The 24,872-nt window shown below is 48.1% G+C and overlaps 1 protein-coding gene across 1 annotated transcript in view; it reads right to left on the reverse strand.

Annotated features, from left to right (window-relative positions):
• Positions 1–24,872, reverse strand: part of LOC137543805 (carbonic anhydrase 9-like) — a gene marked incomplete at its 3' end in the record, with an annotated part of 140,502 nt that overhangs the window by 30,765 nt on the left and 84,865 nt on the right. The window lies entirely within an intron of this gene.

Genomic DNA, 24,872 nt, shown 5'->3' on the forward strand with positions numbered 1-24,872 from the left:
AAATCGCAATGTGGGCAGCAGACACCTGAAAATCGTAATGTGGGCAGCAGACACCTGAAAATCGCAATGTGGGCAGCAGACACCAGAAAATCGTAATGTGGGCAGCAGTCACCAGAAAATCGTAATGTGGGCAGCAGACACCTGAAAATTGCAATGTGGGCAGCAGTCACCAGAAAATCGTAATGTGGGCAGCAGACACCTGAAAATTGCAATGTGGGCAGCAGTCACCAGAAAATCGTAATGTGGGCAGCAGACACCTGAAAATTGCAATGTGGGCAGCAGACACCTGAAAATCGTAATGTGGGCAGCAGTCACCAGAAAATCGCAATGTGGGCAGCAGACACCTGAAAATCCTAATGTGGGCAGCAGTCACCAGAAAATCGCAATGTGGGCAGCAGTCACCAGAAAATCATAATGTGGGCAGCAGTCACCTGAAAATCACAATGTGGGCAGCAGTGACCAGAAAATCGTAATGTGGGCAGCAGACACCAGAAAATCGCAATGTGGGCAGCAGACACCAGAAAATCGCAATGTGGGCAGCAGTCACCAGAAAATCGCAATGTGGGCAGCAGTCACCTGAAAATCACAATGTGGGCAGCAGACACCAGAAAATCGCAATGTGGGCAGCAGTCACCTGAAAATCACAATGTGGGCAGCAGTGACCAGAAAATCGTAATGTGGGCAACATTCACCAGAAAATCGTAATGTGGGCAGCAGTCACCAGAAAATCGCAATGTGGGCAGCAGACACCTGAAAATTGCAATGTGGGCAGCAGACACCAGAAAATCGTAATGTGGGCAGCAGTGACCAGAAAATCGTAATGTGGGCAGCAGACACCTGAAAATCGTAATGTGGGCAGCAGACACCTAAAAATCGCAATGTGGGCAGCAGTCACCAGAAAATCGTAATGTGGGCAGCAGTCACCTGAAAATCACAATGTGGGCAGCAGTGACCAGAAAATTGTAATGTGGGCAGCAGACACCTGAAAATCGTAATGTGGGCAGCAGACACCTAAAAATCGCAATGTGGGCAGCAGACACCTAAAAATCGCAATGTGGGCAGCAGTCACCAGAAAATCGTAATGTGCGCAGCAGTCACCAGAAAATCGTAATGTGGGCAGCAGACACCTAAAAATCGCAATGTGGGCAGCAGTGACCAGAAAATCACAATGTGGGCAGCAGTGACCAGAAAATTGTAATGTGGGCAGCAGACACCAGAAAATCACAATGTAGGCAGCAGACACCAGAAAATCACAATGTAGGCAGCAGGCACCAGGAAAAAAAATGCACCTGTTAAAAAAAAAACCAATTCACTTACCTGACAGAAGTCTTCTCCTCTCCTGGCATCTGGCACGCAGCTCCCCGAGTCTTCCTGCAGCACATCTCCCGCGCTGACAGGCAGAGTGCAGGGCTACGGCAAGATGGCTCCTGAAGCCCTGTACTGGAGACACAAATAGTCTCCAGAGCAGGGCTTCGGCAGCCATCTTGCCGTAGCCCTGCTCTGCCTCCCGGGAGACTGCGGGGCTGCGGGGAAGAAGCTCTACACCTGGCTGGGGGGTCCCGCAATTGAGAGGACGTCAGCGCTCCCCCCCCCCCCCACACACACACACACATGGCTGGCGGGCAGCGGGCCCCTTGTGGCCGATTGGGATCCCGGCGTACACACATGAGCAGGCGGCAGCTGCACTATAACAGTGGCTGCCGCTGCTCAAATTCAGGAGGAACTTCCGTTCTAGGTGCGAGGGGGTGGTTCCAGACACCCGGAACACCCCCTTCCGTGCGCCTGTGACTGTAAAGCCTGACAGGTTATGCCCCAATCAGTGTCTATGCCCCAATCTATTGCCACGGCTCTGAGCCCAGCCCATGGTCTTCACCTATAGACAAGCCACTGCGCAAACAGGACACATTAATTGTCTCCTGACTACAGTTACCTCCAGGTCTTAATGTGCAAGGCATACACACTGCAGTAGAGAGGTCAATAACCCACCGGAACCCCACTGAGGCAAATATAACACAGGTCAATAGTTCATAAATATCACACAGGACTATTACTTTGATTCAGGAGCGTTGAATGCCAGTAATGACAGATGTTTCAGGAAAAGGCAGTGAATGGTCCAGACTGATTGTGAGAGAGTTCATGCAAGGTCCACATGCAAGGTTATTCAAGCAACAAGCAAGAATTAGTCCAAGTATAACTAGAGTGTCCAGTAACAAGCAATGGTCGGTCCAGGTGGCGGTGGAGGTTCACCTTCCAGCAGGACAACGACCCTAAACATAAAGCCAGGGCAACAATGGAATGGTTTTAAACAAAACATATCCATGTGTTAGAATGGCCCAGTCAAAGTCCAGATCTAAATCCAATCGAAAATCTGTGGCAAAATCTGAAAACTGCTCTTCACAAATGCTGTCCATCTAATCTGACTGAGCTGGAGCTGTTTTGCAAAGAAGAATGGGCAAGGATTTCAGTCTCTAGCTGTGCAAAGCTGGTAGAGACATACCCTAAAAGACTGGCAGCTGTAAATGCAGCAAAAGGTGGTTCTACAAAGTATTAACTCAGGGGGCTGAATAATTACGCACACCCCACTTTGCAGTTATTGATTTGTAAAAAATGTTTGGAATCATGTATGATTTTCGATCCACTTCTCACATGTACACCACTTTGTATTGGTCTTTCACGTGGAATTCCAATAAAATTGATTTATGTTTGTGGCAGTAATGTAACAAAATGTGGAAAACTTCAAGGGGGCCGAATACTTTTCCAAGCCACTGTATCTTGGATGTGGGCTATTCTCTCTTTTTTTTCTCTTTCTTTTTTTCCCTCTTCTTTCTTACCTGTAGCTTCTTTCTTCACTTTTGTCTTGGAGCTGAGGTTTTAAGATAGTGGGAAGGAAAGGAGAAAGAACGGAAAAAAAATACGATCCTTGCGAAATATGGGAAATCCTTCAAATGATCTAATATTATTAATGTGCTGACCAGGTTACTGTTCTAGAAGATATTTTGTAGAACTGTCTTTTTCTTTTTTTTAAGGTCTTTGTATTGTAAATTTATGACTGGATACATTTGATTGTTGTATAGTTATGATATTGATCTAATAAAATTGCGATTTACAAAAAAATAATGTAGCTGGAGTTAAGATAGTTGGAAATGTGGGGTTTGTAGATCTGATGGTCAATAGTCTGGAGTTTATTATTGCTGCAACCTCAGCAAGGAATGTGGTGAGCACCTCATGGGTGAAGGAAGTATGCAACTTGCAATCCCAGTCATGCATTGCCATGATCCGCCCATGTATGAAGAATGTGGTGGGTTGAATTTACACACGCAGCCTTGATCACTCAAATCATTTCTAACTTGTTGTCGGTCTATCTGTAACTCTCTACACGCATCAATGAAGGTAGTTCCGCAATCCGATTTTACCATCTTCACAGGACCTCTTAGAATCTGTGGCTCTTCTGATGGCTGCTTCTGGCTCACAGACAAATCAGTAGGGATCAACTGGCGGATCAACTGTATACACATCACCATGGCCACAGTGAGCCCTCTGTAGCACATGCGCACTGTCCCAGTGTGAAACATAATGGGCTTGATTCACAAAGCGGTGCAAAGTGTTTGCACGCCAGTGAAAAGCCCCTTATCACGCCTAAACTCACTTTAGGCGTGATAAGAAGAAACTCGCGCGAAGTTACCGCGCGTACGCGCGTAAGTGCGCGCGCAGCACCCTACGCTTCGCGCGAAGCTCCCATTAAACCCTATGGGACTTTGCACGCGCTCTTGCGCGCATACGCGCGCACGCGCGTACGCGCGATAACTTCGCGCGAAGAGCAGGCAAAAGCGGTGATAACTCAGTGGTGAAGAGGTTATCACGCCTAAAGTACTTTAGGCGTGATAACTGAGTTATCACCGCTTGGTGAATCGAGGCCATTGTATGGCTCTCAGGAAAATACATTTTAAAATATATGGCATTTATGGCTCTCTCAGCCAAAAAGGTTCCTCACCCCTGTCTTAGAGTGAAACCACTTTGATATGTACAGCTATTTGACTTAAGCAAGTGAACACTGCAGCACATCTTCTGCTGTTGACTTGACCACCACAGGTTCTTCTGGCCATTATTGTCCATGGTCCAAATATGTCAATCCCAACATATGCAAAGGGTGTATCTTCGCTCAGTCTGTCTGCGGTTAGAGGTCAGCCATCTGTTGATACTGCTGTCTACCTCTTAACTTCTGACATTCGGCACAGTTGTGAGTGGTCGTGGCTATTCACCTTTTCACTCTCCCTATCCAAATGACCAGATGGTGGTTTCCTGGTACTATCAAGGGATTCTGTCCTCTGTAGGAAACCGACACGAGATCTTCAGGAGGGATCTCTGATCTTGAGATAAGCCACAGTCGCTATAGCTTTGGTAAATGCATCACAAAAGACTTGAATCTCTTTCCTCTGACTTTTTGAAAGTGAAGTGGGTGAGTAGCAGTGTGGGCTATTACATTCTTCCAGAACCTTCATTTTCTCCCATTTAGGCAGTAGGTCTACTGGCAAAGGGCATCCCAATCACTCTCTCAGTAAGCTGATGAAGTATGGCTCTCCCTTGGATGATAACTGGAGTCACCGAGCCTAGGGGATCGTAAAGGCGATTGCCAGTTGACAGGACTAATCATCTGGTGAATGGCTTCTCTCGGTGCCAGAGGCCTGAGAGGAAAATGTGTCCAAAGTTCCGTACAGTACATTCCAGAGAAGTCCGAGACTCTCTTGTGTGGGTGGGGCATCTACTCACAAGTCCAAATCCAGCCATTTTACACTCTGCCTGTGGCTGCTGTGCAGGAGACTAGGGACAGAGCTGTGCTGCTATTAGAGAAAGCGTTAGTTAGGCCTGTGTCCTGTGTCCCCAGTGCAGTTTCTTGCTGCCACTAGGGATGATCGGAAATGCCAAATTCCGATTCTGCGGAAAATCTGCTTTCTGCCATTGCCGATTACCGCTACCGATTCCGCTTTCAGCTACCGATTTCCGCACTCCAATGCAGAATTCCGTGGAAATTGCGGAAATTTCTGCCGAATTTAACATCGATTTTCTCAAAAACTACAAGGTCTTTTTGAAAAAAAAATGTTTTTTCCTCGTTCCCACACTTCTGTTTAACATATGGGGGCTTTCCTATTAACCGCTAAAGTCGGTGGATTTTGACTATAATGTAAAATGCAGAAAATCTGTATTACTGATGTGCGGTAATTTTATGACAATCAGAAGACTCAGAATGAAGAAACCAATCAGAGAATGGGGATTTAGGTGGAAATTTCTGCATTCTGATTGGTTTCTTCATTCTGAGTCTTCTGATTGTCATAAAATTACTGCATATCGGTAATGCAGATTTTCTGCATTTTACATTACAGTCAAAATCCGCCGACTTTAGTGGTTATAGCAAAGCCCCCATAGGTCTTAGAAACACCTAATTTTCAGGTTATATTAAACAGAAGAGTGGGAACAAGAGGGAAAAAAATGTCAAAAAGACTGTGTACTTTTTGAGAAAATGAATGTTAAATTCCAAAAAAATTTCAGCGAAAATGTCTGCGATTTCCGATGAAATCTGCCTACAACACTTGTATTACCGATTTACACATTTCAATGCAGAGATGCAATTTCCCATCGGAAATGCAGAAATGTCATTTCCGCAGAATCTGAACAAGCATCCCTTCCCTAGCGGCCACAGTACCAATTCACCGTGTACATAACCCCAGAGCCGTATAAAGTCTGTGCTCTGATCCTGTGAGATTGCTGCTGATCACTGTGTCCACCTGTAGCTGCTGCAGACAGGTGCAGTCAGTGCTTAGTGTTACAGGAGGTCAACCTTCTATAGTCTGTGCTCTGATCTTGTGATATTGCTGATCACTGTGTCCACCTGTAGCTGCTGCAGACAGGCGCAGTCAGTGCTTAGTGTTACAGGAGGTCACCCTTCTATAGTCTGTGCTCTGATCCTGTGATATTGCTGCAGATCACTGTGTCCACCTGTAGCTGCTGCAGACAGGCGCAGTCAGTGCTAGTGTTACAGGAGGTCACCCTTCTATAGTCTGTGCTCTGATCTTGTGATATTGCTGATCACTGTGTCCTCCTGTAGCTGCTGCAGACAGGTGCAGTCAGTGCTCAGTGTTACAGGAGGTCACCCTTCTATAGTCTGTGCTCTGATCCTGTGATATTGCTGATCACTGTGTCCTCCTGTAGCTGCTGCAGACAGGTGCAGTCAGTGCTCAGTGTTACAGGAGGTCACCCTTCTATAGTCTGTGCTCTGATCCTGTGATATTGCTGATCACTGTGTCCACCTGTAGCTGCTGCAGACAGGTGCAGTCAGTGCTTAGTGTTACTGGAGGTCACCCTTCTATAGTCTGTGTTCTGATCCTGTGATATTGCTGATCACTGTGTCCACCTGTAGCTGCTGCAGACAGGTGCAGTCAGTGCTTAGTGTTACAGGAGGTCACCCTTCTATAGTCTGTGCTCTGATCTTGTGATATTGCTGATCACTGTGTCCACCTGTAGCTGCTGCAGACAGGTGCTGTCAGTGCTTAGTGTTACAGGAGGTCACCCTTCTATAGTCTGTGCTCTGATCCTGTGATATTGCTGATCACTGTGTCCACCTGTAGCTGCTGCAGACAGGTGCAGTCAGTGCTTAGTGTTACAGGAGGTCACCCTTCTATAGTCTGTGCTCTGATCCTGTGATATTGCTGATCACTGTGTCCACCTGTAGCTGCTGCAGACAGGCGCAGTCAGTGCTCAGTGTTACAGGAGGTTACCCTTCTATAGTCTGTGCTCTGATCCTGTGATATTGCTGATCACTGTGTTCTCCTGTAGCTGCTACAGACAGGCGCAGTCAGTGCTTAGTGTTACAGGAGGTCACCCTTCTATAGTCTGTGCTCTGATCCTGTGATATTGCTGATCACTGTGTCCACCTGTAGCTGCTGCAGACAGGTGCAGTCAGTGCTTAGTGTTACAGGAGGTCACCCTTCTATAGTCTGTGCTCTGATCCTGTGATATTGCTGATCACTGTGTCCTGTAGCTGCTGCAGACAGGTGCAGTCAGTGCTCAGTGTTACAGGAGGTCACCCTTCTATAGTCTGTGCTCTGATCCTGTGATATTGCTGATCACTGTGTCCACCTGTAGCTGCTGCAGACAGGTGCTGTCAGTGCTTAGTGCTACAGGAGGTCACCCTTCTATAGTCTGTGCTCTGATCCTGTGATATTGCTGATCACTGTGTCCACCTGTAGCTGCTGCAGACAGGTGCAGTCAGTGCTTAGTGTTACAGGAGGTCACCCTTCTATAGTCTGTGCTCTGATCCTGTGATATTGCTGATCACTGTGTCCACCTGTAGCTGCTGCAGACAGGCGCAGTCAGTGCTTAGTGTTACAGAAGGTCACCCTTCTATAGTCTGTGCTCTGATCCTGTGATATTGCTGATCACTGTGTCCTGTAGCTGCTGCAGACAGGTGCAGTCAGTGCTCAGTGTTACAGGAGGTCACCCTTCTATAGTCTGTGCTCTGATCCTGTGATATTGCTGATCACTGTGTCCACCTGTAGCTGCTGCAGACAGGCGCAGTCAGTGCTCAGTGTTACAGGAGGTCACCCTTCTATAGTCTGTGCTCTGATCCTGTGATATTGCTGCAGATCACTGTGTCCACCTGTAGCTGCTGCAGACAGGTGCAGTCAGTGCTTAGTGTTACAGGAGGTCACCCTTCTATAGTCTGTGCTCTGATCCTGTGATATTGCTGCAGATCACTGTGTCCACCTGTAGCTGCTGCAGACAGGTGCTGTCAGTGCTTAGTGTTACAGGAGGTCACCCTTCTATAGTCTGTGCTCTGATCCTGTGATATTGCTGATCACTGTGTCCACCTGTAGCTGCTGCAGACAGGCGCCGTCAGTGCTTAGTGTTACAGGAGGTCACCCTTCTATAGTCTGTGCTCTGATCCTGTGATATTGCTGATCACTGTGTCCTGTAGCTGCTGCAGACAGGTGCAGTCAGTGCTCAGTGTTACAGGAGGTCACCCTTCTATAGTCTGTGCTCTGATCCTGTGATATTGCTGATCACTGTGTCCACCTGTAGCTGCTGCAGACAGGCGCAGTCAGTGCTCAGTGTTACAGGAGGTCACCCTTCTATAGTCTGTGCTCTGATCCTGTGATATTGCTGCAGATCACTGTGTCCACCTGTAGCTGCTGCAGACAGGTGCAGTCAGTGCTTAGTGTTACAGGAGGTCACCCTTCTATAGTCTGTGCTCTGATCCTGTGATATTGCTGATCACTGTGTCCACCTGTAGCTGCTGCAGACAGGCGCCGTCAGTGCTTAGTGTTACAGGAGGTCACCCTTCTATAGTCTGTGCTCTGATCCTGTGATATTGCTGAGCACTGTGTCCACCTGTAGCTGCTGCAGACAGGTGCAGTCAGTGCTCAGTGTTACAGGAGGTTACCCTTCTATAGTCTGTGCTCTGATCCTGTGATATTGCTGATCACTGTGTCCACCTGTAGCTGCTGCAGACAGGCGCCGTCAGTGCTTAGTGTTACTGGAGGTCACCCTTCTATAGTCTGTGTTCTGATCCTGTGATATTGCTGATCACTGTGTCCTCCTGTAGCTGCTGCAGACAGGTGCAGTCAGTGCTCAGTGTTACAGGAGGTCACCCTTCTATAGTCTGTGCTCTGATCCTGTGATATTGCTGATCACTGTGTCCACCTGTAGCTGCTGCAGACAGGTGCAGTCAGTGCTTAGTGCTACAGGAGGTCACCCTTCTATAGTCTGTGCTCTGATCCTGTGATATTGCTGATCACTGTGTCCACCTGTAGCTGCTGCAGACAGGTGCAGTCAGTGCTTAGTGTTACAGGAGGTCACCCTTCTATAGTCTGTGCTCTGATCCTCTGATATTGCTGATCACTGTGTCCACCTGTAGCTGCTGCAGACAGGTGCAGTCAGTGCTTAGTGCTACAGGAGGTCACCCTTCTATAGTCTGTGCTCTGATCCTGTGATATTGCTGATCACTGTGTCCACCTGTAGCTGCTGCAGACAGGTGCAGTCAGTGCTTAGTGTTACAGGAGGTTACCCTTCTATAGTCTGTGCTCTGATCCTGTGATATTGCTGATCACTGTGTCCACCTGTAGCTGCTGCAGACAGGCGCCGTCAGTGCTTAGTGTTACAGGAGGTTACCCTTCTATAGTCTGTGCTCTGATCCTGTGATATTGCTGATCACTGTGTCCACCTGTAGCTGCTGCAGACAGGCGCTGTCAGTGCTTAGTGTTACTGGAGGTCACCCTTCTATAGTCTGTGTTCTGATCCTGTGATATTGCTGATCACTGTGTCCTCCTGTAGCTGCTGCAGACAGGTGCAGTCAGTGCTCAGTGTTACAGGAGGTCACCCTTCTATAGTCTGTGCTCTGATCCTGTGATATTGCTGATCACTGTGTCCACCTGTAGCTGCTGCAGACAGGTGCAGTCAGTGCTTAGTGCTACAGGAGGTCACCCTTCTATAGTCTGTGCTCTGATCCTGTGATATTGCTGATCACTGTGTCCACTAGTGTTGGGCGAACAGTGTTCGCCACTGTTCGGGTTCTGCAGAACATCACCCTGTTCGGGTGATGTTCGAGTTCGGCCGAACACCTCATGGTGTTCGGCCTTTTAAGTTCGGGTTCGCCCCGAACTTCTGTATGCCCCCGAACAGGGCCGAACAGGGCCCCTGTTCGGGCGAACAGGGCCCTGTTCGGCCGAACAGGCCGCAATACGGCCCCCCTATGGGGTCGCAGGCATAAGGGGGGAGCATGCCCCGATCGCGGGGGGGGTCGGAAATTCCCCCCACCCCCTCCGCTAGCGCTCCCCCCTCTGCCCGCTTCCCCATTCAAAAGTTTCAAGAAGTACCTGTATAGCGGATGGCCTGGCAGTGGGCGGCACTGTGGAGTGAGGAGGAGGAGGAGTCCGGAGAGTGACGAGTTGAGGGAGGCCGGGCAGCGGGCGTGAGGTCAGAGAAAGGGCGGAAGTTCCGCCCTTTCGCTGACCTCACGCCCGCTGCCCGGCCTCCCTCAACTCGTCACTCTCCGGACTCCTCCTCCTCCTCACTCCACAGTGCCGCCCACTGCCAGGCCATCCGCTATACAGGTACTTCTTGAAACTTTTGAATGGGGAAGCGGGCAGAGGGGGGAGCGCTAGCGGAGGGGGTGGGGGGAATTTCCGACCCCCCCCGCGATCGGGGCATGCTCCCCCCTTATGCCTGCGACCCCATAGGGCCCCCAAAATAGGGATGTTCGGGAAGTTCGGGGTTCGGCCCGAACATGCCGAACATCTCGGCCATGTTCGGCGAACTTTCCCGAACCCGAACATCCAGGTGTTCGCCCATCACTAGTGTCCACCTGTAGCTGCTGCAGACAGGTGCAGTCAGTGCTTAGTGTTACAGGAGGTCACCCTTCTATAGTCTGTGCTCTGATCCTGTGATATTGCTGATCACTGTGTCCACCTGTAGCTGCTGCAGACAGGTGCAGTCAGTGCTTAGTGCTACAGGAGGTCACCCTTCTATAGTCTGTGCTCTGATCCTGTGATATTGCTGATCACTGTGTCCACCTGTAGCTGCTGCAGACAGGTGCAGTCAGTGCTTAGTGTTACAGGAGGTTACCCTTCTATAGTCTGTGCTCTGATCCTGTGATATTGCTGATCACTGTGTCCACCTGTAGCTGCTGCAGACAGGCGCCGTCAGTGCTTAGTGTTACTGGAGGTCACCCTTCTATAGTCTGTGTTCTGATCCTGTGATATTGCTGATCACTGTGTCCACCTGTAGCTGCTGCAGACAGGTGCCGTCAGTGCTTAGTGTTACAGGAGGTCACTCTTCTATAGTCTGTGCTCTGATCCTGTGATATTGCTGATCACTGTGTCCACCTGTAGCTGCTGCAGACAGGCGCAGTCAGTGCTCAGTGTTACAGGAGGTCACCCTTCTATAGTCTGTGCTCTGATCCTGTGATATTGCTGATCACTGTGTCCACCTGTAGCTGCTGCAGACAGGTGCAGTCAGTGCTCAGTGTTACAGGAGGTCACCCTTCTATAGTCTGTGCTCTGATCCTGTGAGATTGCTGCTGATCACTGTGTCCACCTGTAGCTGCTGCAGACAGGCGCCGTCAGTGCTTAGTGCTACAGGAGGTCACCCTTCTATAGTCTGTGCTCTGATCCTGTGATATTGCTGATCACTGTGTCCACCTGTAGCTGCTGCAGACAGGCGCAGTCAGTGCTTAGTGTTACTGGAGGTCACCCTTCTATAGTCTGTGCTCTGATCCTGTGATATTGCTGATCACTGTGTCCTCCTGTAGCTGCTGCAGACAGGTGCAGTCAGTGCTTAGTGTTACAGGAGGTCACTCTTCTATAGTCTGTGCTCTGATCCTGTGATATTGCTGATCACTGTGTCCACCTGTAGCTGCTGCAGACAGGCGCCGTCAGTGCTTAGTGTTACTGGAGGTCACCCTTCTATAGTCTGTGTTCTGATCCTGTGATATTGCTGATCACTGTGTCCACCTGTAGCTGCTGCAGACAGGTGCCGTCAGTGCTTAGTGTTACAGGAGGTCACTCTTCTATAGTCTGTGCTCTGATCCTGTGATATTGCTGATCACTGTGTCCACCTGTAGCTGCTGCAGACAGGCGCAGTCAGTGCTCAGTGTTACAGGAGGTCACCCTTCTATAGTCTGTGCTCTGATCCTGTGATATTGCTGAGCACTGTGTCCACCTGTAGCTGCTGCAGACAGGTGCAGTCAGTGCTTAGTGTTACAGGAGGTCACCCTTCTATAGTCTGTGCTCTGATCCTGTGATATTGCTGATCACTGTGTCCACCTGTAGCTGCTGCAGACAGGTGCTGTCAGTGCTAGTGTTACAGGAGGTCACCCTTCTATAGTCTGTGCTCTGATCCTGTGATATTGCTGATCACTGTGTCCACCTGTAGCTGCTGCAGACAGGCGCAGTCAGTGCTCAGTGTTACAGGAGGTCACCCTTCTATAGTCTGTGCTCTGATCCTGTGATATTGCTGATCACTGTGTCCACCTGTAGCTGCTGCAGACAGGTGCAGTCAGTGCTCAGTGTTACAGGAGGTCACCCTTCTATAGTCTGTGCTCTGATCCGGTGAGATTGCTGCTGATCACTGTGTCCACCTGTAGCTGCTGCAGACAGGCGCCGTCAGTGCTTAGTGCTACAGGAGGTCACCCTTCTATAGTCTGTGCTCTGATCCTGTGATATTGCTGATCACTGTGTCCACCTGTAGCTGCTGCAGACAGGCGCAGTCAGTGCTTAGTGTTACAGGAGGTCACCCTTCTATAGTCTGTGCTCTGATCCTGTGATATTGCTGATCACTGTGTCCACCTGTAGCTGCTGCAGACAGGCGCAGTCAGTGCTTAGTGTTACAGGAGGTCACCCTTCTATAGTCTGTGCTCTGATCCTGTGATATTGCTGATCACTGTGTCCTCCTGTAGCTGCTGCAGACAGGTGCAGTCAGTGCTTAGTGTTACAGGAGGTCACTCTTCTATAGTCTGTGCTCTGATCCTGTGATATTGCTGATCACTGTGTCCACCTGTAGCTGCTGCAGACAGGTGCAGTCAGTGCTTAGTGTTACAGGAGGTTACCCTTCTATAGTCTGTGCTCTGATCCTGTGATATTGCTGATCACTGTGTCCACCTGTAGCTGCTGCAGACAGGCGCCGTCAGTGCTTAGTGTTACTGGAGGTCACCCTTCTATAGTCTGTGTTCTGATCCTGTGATATTGCTGATCACTGTGTCCACCTGTAGCTGCTGCAGACAGGTGCCGTCAGTGCTCAGTGTTACAGGAGGTCACCCTTCTATAGTCTGTGCTCTGATCCTGTGATATTGCTGATCACTGTGTCCACCTGTAGCTGCTGCAGACAGGCGCAGTCAGTGCTTAGTGTTACAGGAGGTCACCCTTCTATAGTCTGTGCTCTGATCCTGTGATATTGCTGATCACTGTGTCCACCTGTAGCTGCTGCAGACAGGCGCCGTCAGTGCTTAGTGTTACAGGAGGTCACTCTTCTATAGTCTGTGCTCTGATCCTGTGATATTGCTGATCACTGTGTCCACCTGTAGCTGCTGCAGACAGGTGCAGTCAGTGCTCAGTGTTACAGGAGGTCACCCTTCTATAGTCTGTGCTCTGATCCTGTGATATTGCTGATCACTGTGTCCACCTGTAGCTGCTGCAGACAGGCGCAGTCAGTGCTTAGTGTTACAGGAGGTCACCCTTCTATAGTCTGTGCTCTGATCCTGTGATATTGCTGATCACTGTGTCCACCTGTAGCTGCTGCAGACAGGCGCAGTCAGTGCTTAGTGTTACAGGAGGTCACCCTTCTATAGTCTGTGCTCTGATCCTGTGATATTGCTGATCACTGTGTCCACCTGTAGCTGCTGCAGACAGGTGCAGTCAGTGCTTAGTGCTACAGGAGGTCACCCTTCTATAGTCTGTGCTCTAATCCTGTGATATTGCTGATCACTGTGTCCACCTGTAGCTGCTGCAGACAGGTGCAGTCAGTGCTTAGTGCTACAGGAGGTCACCCTTCTATAGTCTGTGCTCTGATCCTGTGATATTGCTGATCACTGTGTCCACCTGTAGCTGCTGCAGACAGGTGCCGTCAGTGCTTAGTGTTACAGGAGGTCACTCTTCTATAGTCTGTGCTCTGATCCTGTGATATTGCTGATCACTGTGTCCACCTGTAGCTGCTGCAGACAGGCGCAGTCAGTGCTCAGTGTTACAGGAGGTCACCCTTCTATAGTCTGTGCTCTGATCCTGTGATATTGCTGATCACTGTGTCCACCTGTAGCTGCTGCAGACAGGCGCAGTCAGTGCTTAGTGTTACAGGAGGTCACCCTTCTATAGTCTGTGCTCTGATCCTGTGATATTGCTGATCACTGTGTCCACCTGTAGCTGCTGCAGACAGGTGCAGTCAGTGCTCAGTGTTACAGGAGGTCACCCTTCTATAGTCTGTGCTCTGATCCTGTGATATTGCTGATCACTGTGTCCACCTGTAGCTGCTGCAGACAGGTGCCGTCAGTGCTTAGTGTTACAGGAGGTCACTCTTCTATAGTCTGTGCTCTGATCCTGTGATATTGCTGATCACTGTGTCCACCTGTAGCTGCTGCAGACAGGTGCAGTCAGTGCTCAGTGTTACAGGAGGTCACCCTTCTATAGTCTGTGCTCTGATCCTGTGATATTGCTGATCACTGTGTCCACCTGTAGCTGCTGCAGACAGGCGCAGTCAGTGCTTAGTGTTACAGGAGGTCACCCTTCTATAGTCTGTGCTCTGATCCTGTGATATTGCTGATCACTGTGTCCACCTGTAGCTGCTGCAGACAGGCGCAGTCAGTGCTTAGTGTTACAGGAGGTCACCCTTCTATAGTCTGTGCTCTGATCCTGTGATATTGCTGATCACTGTGTCCACCTGTAGCTGCTGCAGACAGGTGCAGTCAGTGCTTAGTGCTACAGGAGGTCACCCTTCTATAGTCTGTGCTCTAATCCTGTGATATTGCTGATCACTGTGTCCACCTGTAGCTGCTGCAGACAGGTGCAGTCAGTGCTTAGTGTTACAGGAGGTCACCCTTCTATAGTCTGTGCTCTGATCCTGTGATATTGCTGATCACTGTGTCCACCTGTAGCTGCTGCAGACAGGTGCAGTCAGTGCTTAGTGTTACAGGAGGTCACCCTTCTATAGTCTGTGCTCTGATCCTGTGATATTGCTGATCACTGTGTCCACCTGTAGCTGCTGCAGACAGGCGCAGTCAGTGCTTAGTGTTACAGGAGGTCACCCTTCTATAGTCTGTGCTCTGATCCTGTGATATTGCTGATCACTGTGTCCTCCTGTAGCTGCTGCAGACAGGTGCAGTCAGTGCTCAGTGTTACAGGAGGTCACCCTTCTATAGTCTGTGCTCTGATCCTGTGATATTGCTGATCACTGTGTCCACCTGTAGCTGCTGCAGACAGGTGCAGTCAGTGCTTAGTGCTACAGGAGGTCACCCTTCTATAGTCTGTGCTCTGATCCTGTGATATTGCTGATCACTGTGTCCACCTGTAGCTGCTGCAGACAGGTGCAGTCAGTGCTTAGTGTTACTGGAGGTCACCCTTCTATAGTCTGTGCTCTGATCCTGTGATATTGCTGATCACTGTGTCCACCTGTAGCTGCTGCAGACAGGTGCAGTCAGTGCTTAGTGTTACAGGAGGTCACCCTTCTATAGTCTGTGCTCTGATCCTGTGATATTGCTGATCACTGTGTCCACCTGTAGCTGCTGCAGACAGGCGCCGTCAGTGCTTAGTGTTACAGGAGGTCACCCTTCTATAGTCTGTGCTCTGATCCTGTGATATTGCTGAGCACTGTGTCCACCTGTAGCTGCTGCAGACAGGTGCAGTCAGTGCTTAGTGTTACAGGAGGTCACCCTTCTATAGTCTGTGCTCTGATCCTGTGATATTGCTGATCACTGTGTCCACCTGTAGCTGCTGCAGACAGGTGCTGTCAGTGCTAGTGTTACAGGAGGTCACCCTTCTATAGTCTGTGCTCTGATCCTGTGATATTGCTGATCACTGTGTCCACCTGTAGCTGCTGCAGACAGGCGCAGTCAGTGCTCAGTGTTACAGGAGGTCACCCTTCTATAGTCTGTGCTCTGATCCTGTGAAATTGCTGATCACTGTGTCCACCTGTAGCTGCTGCAGACAGGTGCAGTCAGTGCTTAGTGCTACAGGAGGTCACCCTTCTAAGGGCTGTTTTTCTTTCTCTTGCTATTATATTGCAGTTTTGTGTGTCCAGTGAACATGTTAACTGATGGAGACAGGTCTGCTGGTCCTAGTAGTGCACCAACCATAACCCAATAATCTTTCACCACCACTACTGGCATCTAGTATCCACTACTGCCCCCTGTATAAGGCCTCAGTGCAGAATCAGTGTTTTCTTAGTCCCTTAACTGTCATTGAACTACCTCCGCTGACCATAGGGGCTGGAAAACCTCAATCGCCTGCACTCCCACGAACGTGCGCACAAGCACGGCGGCCACTACACACCACTACACAAATATTGCCGCCGACAGGACAAACATTTATGTCCTGGAGGTGTCAACTAGCAAAAACATTGGTTTGCTCACCTGATGTTATCACTAAAGCTCTTTGCGGTTGTTTATGGTGCATTAAACGCGGCATTTCATCTGTCAGTGTGATCCGGGCCGAACCCTTACACTGCCTTATTGCTGTGTATGTAGGAATGTACTGTGAGTTCTGCCCTTTAGAGATTAAAACACAACTCTGCATCAATTCTGTAATTTTTGGTGGGACTTTTGGCATGGATCCCCCTCCGGCATGCCACGGTCCAGGTGTTAGACCCCCCTCCGGCATGCCACGGTCCAGGTGTTAGACCCCCCTCCGGCATGCCACGGTCCAGGTGTTAGACCTCTTTAACCTCCTTAGCGGTAACCCCATGCTGGACACGGGGTAAGCCGCCGCAGAGGATTCCTCAGGCCCTGCTGGGCCGATTTGCATAATTTTTTTTTCAAACACGCAGCTAGCACTTTGCTAGCTGCGTGTTTGTTGCGATCGCCGCTGCCCGCCGTCGATGCGCTGCTACCCGCCGCAATACAGGGCCCCCCGCATACCCCTTGCGCAGCCTGGCCAATCGCCGCCAGGCTGCGCTATGGGGTGGATCGGGACTCCCTGTGACGTCACGACATCGGCGACGTCGATGACGTAACTCCGTTCATCGCCATGGCGACGGGGGAAGCCCTCAAGGAAATCCCGTTCAGAACTGGATTTCCATATGGGCAAGCGGCGCTGGCGGCGATCGGACTGTTTGGGGGGAGGCCACAGGGAGGGGGGAAGCATGTAGCTAGCGCTAGGCTAGCTACATGCTAAAAAAAAAAAAAAAAAGGTGAAAAAAACCCTCCCGCGGTCGCGCAGCTGCGTGAATCATACCGCCAGGGAGGTTAAACAACTTTTCCATCACTTTTGTGGCCATAAACAGTCCCTGTAGGCTTTACAATTTGCCTGCCCATTGAAGTCTATTTCAGTTCGCCTGTTTGCAAACTTTTGCAGAAAATTTGCATTCCCACCTACAATTTGATGTTTGCTACATCACTAACTGCTATTAGATGCGATCTTATGAAGCCTTAAAGAGAAACCGTGATCAAGAATTGAACTTCACCCCAATCAGTAGCTGATACCCCATTTTACATGAGAAATCTATTCCTTTCCACAAACGGACCATCAGGGGGCGCTGTATGACTGATATTGGGGTGAAGCCCCTCCCACAGGAAACTCTGAGGACCATGGTAATCCTGGCAGTTTCCTGTCTGTGAACCTTGTTGCATTGTGGGAAATAGCTGTTTACAGCTATTTCCAACTGCCAAAAAAGCATGCAGCAGCTACATCACCTGCCAGCAGTAAAAATGTCACCATGTAATGTCACAATGTAAATCAGGGATTTAAAAGACTTTACAATGGGCAAACACTGACTAAATGATTTATACATAATTATTGTAAAAATGAAGCACTTTTTTTTATTAGATTATTTTTACTGGAGTTCCTCTTTAAGTTAGCAGTCGACAAGAGCTGTTGAGTTGGTTTTATTAGACTGACAGCTTCTTACGTTGTTGAGAAGGATTTGAGGCCATCATCCACATAGAAATCTCTCTCAGTGAACTGTCTGGTGTCAGATCCGAGTTCCCTTTCACCTTCCTGCACTGTTCTTCTCAGTCCATAAGTTGCCACAGCAGGAGATGGACTATTACCAGAGACAAGGACTCATGCGATAATCTATCTATCCGGATGGTTAATGTCATTGTTGCAGTACCACAAGAATCAGAGATAATCTCTGTGGTCCTCCCTGACTATGAAGCAATGGAACAATTGTTGGATGTCAGCTGTCACAGCAATGTGTTCCTTCCTGAACCACATCAACACTCCTACAAGGTTGTTCCTTAGATTTGGACCTACTAGAAGAACGTTATTCAAGGAGGTTACCTTGAATTGAGCACTTGAGTCAAAGATTCTTCTGATTGGCCCTGTTTACAATGACGGTAGGATGGAAGACACCAGCTTTCTTCTGACTCAGCATCATGGTTATCTAGAATCTTCTGCATGAATGCTAGACAGTGCTCTTATATCTCAAGCTTGCTACAGAGAGATCTCTTAAAGGAAACCTAAACTGAGAAGGATACGGATTTTTCCTTCTTTCCTTCCAGTTGCCTGACTCTCCTGCTGATCCTGTGCTTCTACTACATTTAGCCACAGCCTCTCAACAAGCATGCAGATCAGGTGCTCTGACTGAAGTCAGACTGGATTAGCTGCATGCTTGTTTCAGGTGTGTGATTCAGCCAATACTGCAGCCAAAGAGGTCAGCAGGACTGCCAGGCAACTGGTATTGTTTAAAAGGAAACATCCATATTCCTCTCAGTTTAGGTTCCCTTTAACCACTTTGGTACCAGCAGCCTCTGCCCCCTTAAGGACCAGAGGCTGCTGGTATAGTAAAACGGCGCTTCCCGATGAATCACTGCAAAAATCCGCCGCTCCTGCCGGTCACGCCTGTGACAATCCAGCCCCGCGATCCCGTCTAATCTGCTCCCGTTAGTGTTAGCAGGAAGTACGGTGAACAGACTGTCAATAAAGATTGGTCGCGCAGCTGCCGACATTATGTAATGGGACAATCATTCACCAATCCCGTATTACTAGGCCACTGTTGCCATGCAGGTCTCATGCACTAGAGACTGCTGGAGGCAAATTCACTGTGTGCGTAGTAAACGGTTAAGATTAGTTGGATGTGCCCATATATGTACAATCCAGATTGTATGTACAATCTGTAAACTAAAAATATAGATTCAGCGCTGGAAATCAGGTAAGTTCACTGCCACCACTCTCTCGTGTTCAGGGAGGAAAGAGACTCCCGCTAACTACTCCTAAAAGGAAGGAAACGGTTATTTACAACCTAGCTAGCAAATCAACAATCATAAGCAAATAATAAAACAATGCGGTAGTATGATGACTCTTCAGAGGGCAGATTCGTTATAGCAGCAATCAGATGACCAGAAAAGGCACAAGACTGAATGATAAAATCGTTAGTTTTTATTCTAAAACTACATACACACAGCTGACTTTAGCCCCACAGGTAAATATACCTGTCCGGCAGAACAGATTGGTTTGATAGAAAGAGAGTAGAGATGAAAAGAAACAGACTATCTTAATGTACAGTTCAAATACCATTATTGGTAGTTCATGCAGCAATCGCAAGTCTTTGGCGGAAAGTCCAAGATGGCGATTGCCATGCCTTTGTGAGAAATAATCCAAGAGATTTGCCAGTGTCCAGCTGGCTGCCGGGATGTTATTCGACAAGATTTTAGATGATGGACGCTGGCCCTTTGTGTCATTGGAGTTTTAATCCTCACTGTAGATGGGCGGGGTCATGACACGTAAAAGTTCAGCCTTGTGCAATTTGAATAAGACAGTGCCCCCTTAGACAGGAAGAGATTTTGGCCCAATTCATGTTTTGCCCGCTTTCTCCCTGTGCCCATAGGTCACATCAAGAAATAGAATGCATATTCGCACCCAGCATAATTGTACAATTCATTTGATACCACACATGAGGACCATGGGAGACAGATAACACCGTTCGTTACTTCCACCCTTTGTAGCATTGGTTCTGGAAGATCCAGATGCTTGAAAATCTCTCAGAACCAGTGTCACGTGAAGTCCAACACACCCTGTGAATTTGAAGGACCTGGTATCCTTGTAACACCAGAAATATTACAAAACTGTGCCTATTATTAAATATAGTTTTTAAGGTTGGTTGAACTTTTGTGAGTCCCCAGTTGGATGAGCTATAAACTCTCTAGGGGGTCCTGAGGCCAGGAAACCCACTCTTCCCACTAGGGTGAGAGAGACTATGTACTTAGAAAAACTGCCAGTGCTTGCTAGCAGAGCAAGAGAGTAGGAAAAAAAGGTTGATTTAAAAAACAAAAATGTGATTTTGGTTGCTTGCAATGCACTTGCAAGTGCGTTTGTGACTTGAATGGCGCACGTGCGCTTCTCTCGGGAACCGTGTGCGTCACAACGCCGCTCTGTACTGCCGCAGGCTCCACTCTCCGCCATCTCGGCAGAGCGATGTGAGCCGGTCAGGAGCCACTTTCATTTGCTCCTGACCCTGTCAATCAATGTAAGCCAATGGGATCAGCTTACAGTGATGACAGGGCCAGGAGCAAATGAAAACGGCTCCTGCCCGGCTCACAGAGCTCTGCTGTCATAGAGACGGCAGGGCGAGCAAACTGCGGCGGGGACAGAGTGGCGAGAGCAGGGTGATCAGTGGTAAACAGCGGGTATGCGCGGTCAATGCAACGTAGAGTTTACGTCCAGTCAGGGGCGCAGCACCACCTGCTGGACTTAGATTCGTACTGCATGAGTTCGGATTCAGTTAAAGAGTAACTGGCATAAAATCAAAAATCAATTCTTTTTTTTTAGCTGGTAAACAAGTAATAAGGATGCTAACCAGGCAATCCAAAAAGTTAAAATCACTATTACTTTTCTTGCTGATAAATGATCATTCCCCAGTTTACCTCACTGAGTTTACACACAAAATTTGGTACATAAAAAGGAAGTTGCAGGGCATGCTGGGTGGTCCTTTTTTGCTTCTGTACTTCCCCTCAGACTTAACTAATGCAGCCTGATTGGTTGAAGCCTCTTTCCCTCCTGTTTTCCCCTCCCACACCTCTGTTCCTCTCTGATTGGCCAATATTTCTCATACTGAGACAATGCACTTTCTACAGTGGAGGGCGAGCAATGCATACACAATCAGGCAGAGGAAACTAAGGGAGGAAATGACATTGAGATTGGCTTCAAAATAGCCACAGTTAAAATGGGAAATGCTAAGAAGGATTTTCTCTTTTTTTACTGTAGAAAATCACTAAAATCAAAATGTGGACAGTGCAATACATATGTTATGTCAGTAGAGCAAGTATTTAACTGCTTATACATGTGTTGGTTTTTTCCTGAGATAGTATGGCTGAGAGCTTCTCTTTAAGTGCAGAAAATCTGTCTAAAGCTTGTTCTGGATTGTTAGGGAGAGTAAGCCTTGGTAATCGGAAGGGTAATGAGGCTCCCAACTGTTGGAGTTGTCCTTGAAGAACTCTTCATTCATAATCTTGATGAGCTCCTTGTCTTCGATGGAAGGGGAAATCTAGTTGTCATCACAAGTAGTCTGGTACACGGAATCACCAAGGTCCTTGTGAGAAGTGGGCTTGCAGGTAATACCTTGGAGGGCTTGACATGGAATTTCAGATTTGACATCAAGTCTTTCCTTCACATGATAGTGCAATAGACATTTCATCTATTGCACTATTGCGATTGATCTAAACAGGCTTGTCCTATTATAACCTATCCAGGCTCAAGTTTCTGGGCATGAGGAGCATCATCTGGACCGTTGCGTAACTCTCTTATGAACTCTGGAAATGTCTCTCCCTAGAAGAGTCAAGATCTTTGCATCCTTGTTACGTGAATGAAGCATGAGCAAAGTATGGATTTCAGAGGTTACAATAGCGGCTGTGTGGAGAGAAGCACAGGTAGCATCAGAGGGTCTCCTCTGAACTGGCAGAAGCTTCTAGCAGAGGCATTAGTGAGAGGAGAGGTGTGAAAATGATTTGTGATGTAGGGGACTTCTGAAGACACTAGTCCTGGCACAATGCCATGTTACGGTTTCTGTCAGAGTCCACTGAGGCTTTTGCACGGCACTTATAAGCTCAGGAAGACCATTTGGTCAGAGCTGAGAGCTAAGTTAATTCATTCTGTTCTGTGCAAAGTGATAGCTGGAAAGTTTAACCCTTTGCCAGGTGCCTGGGACATTGTCATTAAAATATAATGGCCTCAATTCTGGTAGGGTTACCCGGTTATCAAACAAATTACCTCATGAGATAATGACACATAGCAATTCTGGTAGGTTTTAGTTATGTTTTACCTCCTGAGGTAAATTATGAGGTAATTCATGAGGTAATTTACCGAAAATAGCTATTCTCATGGAAATTAGGGCACACGTTAGCACATAATTTACCGATTAGTTTAGAGAAGACCTGCCGGTACCTGGAGGTAAAGTCCATTTGTATGCATTTTGCAGTTTTTAGTGGAGTTCCTATTGCTGTTTTGGTGTCATTCCTATTCAGGCTGTGTAATCGAAAAGAATAGAAGAAATAAAACTCCAAATATTTACTGGATTTTTTTTTTATAAAGGATACCTATAGATATACTTTTCATAGGTTGCTATATAATCAAATACACCTCCCCCCTAAAAAAAGACTATTCTAACTTATGGAATACAATTAAAGAGTTACTATTATTTATTTGCTGCAGGCTAACCCCTGAAATACCTCATGTTTTACCTCACTTTATGCATTTACCTCATGCTTTACCTCATGTTTTACCTCACTTTATGCATTTACCTCATGCTTTACCTCATGTTTTACCTCACTTTATGCATTTACCTCATGCTTTACCTCATGTTTTACCTCACTTTATGCATTTACCTCATGCTTTACCTCATGTTTTACCTCACTTTATGCATTTACCTCATGCTTTACCTCATGTTTGGAAATGGAGAAAAATCTTTCAGAATTGCTAAAAAAAGAGGAAATTACCTCATGAGTATTTTTACGTACAAAAAAATCTTTACCTCACATAGCTACCAGAATTGAGGCCAATGTATTTGATTGAAATATATGGAAGGCGTCTCAACCACATGCTTGTCAGGTCTTTCTCTGATTTTCACTAGCAGCTACATCTGGGTGGCATGGCTAGCATAGCTGTTAGCTTGGAGGTGAAAATGTCGGCCACCTCAGGAGACTTGTAACTGGGCCAGAAGGCTCAGATGACTATGCTAGAGGACAAGTGACTGCTATCTCCCTGCTTCCTGCATGAGATAAATGTCACATTGGTAATAATGTATCAAGTGCCCAATAAGGCAAACTGCAGGCATTTACATTTCAATTCCATTTCAATTAGGGTTGCCAGGTCGGCTGATGGAGAAAACCGGACAGGGGGTGGAGTTAGGGACGGAGTCAGAAGCGCACTTTTATGTAGAGTGGGGCTAAGCAATGGGCTTTTTAAAAAATGTTTTTTACAGTATTTATATCGCACTGACATCTTCTGCAGCACATTACAGAGTACATAGCCATGTCACTAACTGTCCTCACCAGTACATGCACATAAGAGACCACTTTTCACCAGTAAATGCACATAATAAGAGACCGCTTTTCAAAAATGCACATAAGAGACATCTTTTCACCACTAAATGCACATAAGAGACATCTTTTCACCACTAAATGCACATAAGAGACATCTTTTCACCACTAAATGCACATAAGAGACAGCTTTTCACCAGTAAATGCACATAAGAGAAAGCTTTTCACCACTAAATGCACATAATAAGAGACAGCTTTTCACCAGTAACTGCACATAATGACAAACAGCCAGTTGTCCCCAGTATATGTAGCCAGGGATATATGTGCCCAGTATATGTAGCCAGAGGTATATGTCCCCAGTATATGTAGGCAGGGGAATATGTCCCCAGTATATATAGCCAGCGGTATATGGGCCCAGTATATGTAGCCAGGGTGTATATGGGCCCAGTATATGTAGCCAGGGTGTATATGGGCCTAGTATATGTAGCCAGGGTGTATATGGGCCCAGTATATGTAGTCAGGGGGTATATATGCCCAGTATATGTAGGCAGGGGAATATGTCCCCAGTATATATAGCCAGGGTGTATATGGGCCCAGTATATGTAGCCAGGGTGTATATGGGCCCAGTATATTTAGCCAGGGTGTATATGGGCCCAGTATATGTAGCCAGGGTGTATATGGGCCCAGTATATGTAGCCAGGGTGTATATGGGCCCAGTATATTTAGCCAGGGTGTATATGGGCCCAGTATATGTAGCCAGGGTGTATATGGGCCCAGTATATTTAGCCAGGGTGTATATGGGCCCAGTATATGTAGCCAGGGTGTATATGGACCCAGTATATGTAGCCAGGGTGTATATGGGCCCAGTATATGTAGCCAGGGTGTATATGGGCCCAGTATATTTAGCCAGGGTGTATATGGGCCCAGTATATGTAGGCAGGTGTGTCCCCCCCCCCCCCAGGAGGGAAGCAGTCAGCGCAGAGAAGAGGGAGAGCGGTGAAGAAGGGGGCCATCTCCCCCCCCTTCGCTCACCTTAGGGTCCTCTCCCTCCCTCGCTGTCTGCTCCGATCGGTGTGTGCGGTGGCTGGCAGAGGGGCGGAACTTACCTTCCGTGTCTCCTCCGTCTGGTGACTGGTCTCGTCGCAGGCGCCGCGCGGGATGAGTTGCCACTACTCTGGTCTGATGCAGACCAGAGCAGCGGCTGCGGCACCAGAACTTCTGGCCGGCGCATGGAGCGACACGGAAGGTAAGTCCCGCCCGCTGCCAAGCGCCACCGCCAGTCAGCCACACACAGATCGGAGGAGACAGCGAGGGACGGAAAGCATCTAAGGTGAGAGAAGGGGGGGAGATGACCCCCTTCTCCGCCGCTGCCCACCGCTTTCCCTCCACTGCGCTGCTCTCCTCCTGCTACAGGCGGCTGTCAACACTGACAGCCGCCGGAAAAGGCATAAAACCGGACATCTTAATTGTCCGGTTTAACATGCCTTTTTGCACCGGACACAGCGGCCAAAAACCGGACTGTCCGGTCTAAAACCGGACACCTGGCAACCCTAATTTCAATTCCTCATCAACACCAAGTTAAATAATCGTACTCAATGCCAAGCCGCTGCAGCTAAAGCTAATAAAATTTTGGGATGCATTAAAAGAGAAATAAAAACTCGAGATGCTAGCATAATATTGCCCCTGTTTAACTCTCTAGTAAGGCCACATC

This window comes from Hyperolius riggenbachi, unplaced genomic scaffold, assembly GCF_040937935.1.
Source record: "Hyperolius riggenbachi isolate aHypRig1 unplaced genomic scaffold, aHypRig1.pri scaffold_201, whole genome shotgun sequence".
In the NCBI taxonomy this organism is placed as follows: Eukaryota; Metazoa; Chordata; class Amphibia; order Anura; family Hyperoliidae; genus Hyperolius; species Hyperolius riggenbachi.